Raw genomic sequence first — 2,500 nt, forward strand, 5'->3', positions numbered from 1 at the left:
GAAGCAGCCTTGCCCTGACGGAAGAATCAAGCAGAACGGCCGTCCTGGGAAAAACCAGCGGCGTGTTGCTCAGTAACCTGTCAACAGCAGCCTCGCCCTAGCTCCGGGCAGTTCCTTTCACCCCCCTAGAGAGCGCTGGTTTCAGTCCCCTCCGCCTCCCGAGCAGCCAAATTTTCCGAGCTCATTGCGTTCACGGCTCGCACTTTACATAACCCCTTCTTAGGGTTTCTCTACAAAGGGATGCACTGCATCGGAACGCACTGCCTGTCTGCGTGATGCTTTGTAGGGCACTGACAGCTCCTCCTGCCCCGTGCTGTTTGCTGGAAAGTTTCCAACGAAGTCTTTATTTCAGTGGGAAAACATTCATCAAACCCAAAGTGTGAGCAAGGAGAAAAGCATAACCCACAGTGCAGCTCCAAGCCCCCACCGCCTGTGTTCCTCCAGGTGGGACATCCCTGCCCCCAGGAAGCCCCAGTTGTTCCCCGACTGCTCCAAGATGAGGCAGTGGTGGCCCCAAAATCGATGCTACAACGGCACACAATGCAGTGAAATGAAGGAACACAGTTTCTCCCAGGGCAGCCATCCAGTGAGCCACAGCGTGGGGCACTCAGCATTTCATCATTTGGGCTGTGCCAGGAGGTGGACTCCATGAACCCGATGGAATCCTAGAACGGCCTGGGTTGCACAGGAGCACAGCGCTCATCCAGCTCCAACCCCTGCTGTGTGCAGGTCGCCAACCAGCAGCCCAGGCTGCCCAGAGCCACATCCAGCCTGGCCTTGAATGCCTGCAGGGATGGGGCATCCACAGCCTCCTTGGGCAACCTGTGCCAGTGCCTCACCACCCTCTGGCTCAAAAACTTCCCTCTAAAACGGGTTGCTTCCAACTTGGGACTGTCTATGATGAGGATGAGGCTTAGCAGCAGTTCTATCTGCAGTGACAAAAAGCTGTGCAGTGCTCTGAGATACAGGTGCTTTGGGAAGATGAGCTCCCTGCTCCCCGTCTCCTAAAGAAAGACATAAAGTAACTCCTGTGATGCAGAGCTGCATCCCATCCACATCAGATGAGAGTTAGCAACTGCCAGCAGAACTTTGCTCTAAGTCAGGAGAGACACAGAGACATTACAGCATTTTTTGGAAAAATACACTCTTTTAATCACAACAGAGAAAGGCAAGCTGATTGAGCCACCCAAGTGAACTGGACCTTTTAAAAATACATATATTCATACATCTTCCTACTTCGTGGGCAATATGTGAGTGACGTTACAAAAGGTTGATAGCAAGCTTTAAAAACACAAATATTCTGCTGGCTTCAGTTAAATGCTACCATCTCCTGAGAGCAAAAAGCACAGCAAGGCACACTTTAAATGCACTAAGACTCATCGTGGTGTATGTCTGCTTCACACGGTAGTGTTCTTGTTCTGTTAATACATGTCAGGGCCACACCTCGTGTGGGAGGAAGTCACTTTTGCAATCTTTCTGTAGTATTTACTGCTGACTGGCAACACTTCTGGAGGGGAGCAGAGATACGGCTGTTCCGTTGTGATACCACTGTACAACATTACAGCACCTGGAACATGTGAACCTTCATCAAGTATTGCTGTGGGCAGGAACACAGGTGAGAGCTTTTCACAGTCACAGAACGGCCTGGGTTGGAAGGGACCTCAAGGATCACGAAGCTCCAACCCCTCTGTGCCATGCAGGGCCACCAACCTCCACATTTCACAGCAGCCCAGGCTGCCCAGGGCCCCATCCAACCTGGCCTTCAACACCTCCAGGGATGGACGGGGCATCACAGCCTCTCTGGGCAGCTGTTCCAGCACCTCACTGCTCTCACAGTAACGAACTTTACTTCAAAAGGCTCCTTATTTGCATATCTGACCTTCTTCGTGCATGGCAGAGAACTACAGAAAGCAACCTTTAAAAAAAAAACACATGGCAAATTGCCTGGTAGCAAACTACCCACAATTATCTGTTACCCAACATCCTGTGAACATCTGCTTTAAGAATATTCTGAAGTGCTTTGCCCCTGAGGCCACGTATTTCCTTTTGCAGCAATGATGCAGAACGCACTGAGATGCTCAGTTGACTCAGAACTCGTTTCACATCTAGTTGTATTTTACAGCATGTTCTCCACGTGGATTCTCTTCTGCGTGCACCTCTGACACAGCTTCAAACAGCAGTAAGGGTGAGCTCCCCTCCTGCAGCCAGGAGGGCAATGGGAAGCCTTCCTGACTCACCTCTGCTTGGGCTCCAAGGGAAGCAGCATGCAACATGACTCAGTTAAGACAGGTTTCTGTAGCTTCCCTCCCTGCACATTTGCTTTTACAAAGGCCATTTCCACTGGGTTGCTCAACATGCTGTACAAAGATAAGCTTCTTTTGTCCTACCAGTATTCAAAGGGTAAAAAACAAATGAGGAAAAAAAAAAACCCAACAACTCAAACCACTAAAGAAGTTCCCCATTCATGACGGCTTCTGAGATCTAAGCCAAATGAAAAAGG

The sequence above is a fragment of the Tympanuchus pallidicinctus genome, unplaced genomic scaffold (assembly GCF_026119805.1).
Source record: "Tympanuchus pallidicinctus isolate F22 unplaced genomic scaffold, pur_lepc_1.0 scaffold3, whole genome shotgun sequence".
Lineage (NCBI taxonomy): Eukaryota > Metazoa > Chordata > Aves > Galliformes > Phasianidae > Tympanuchus > Tympanuchus pallidicinctus.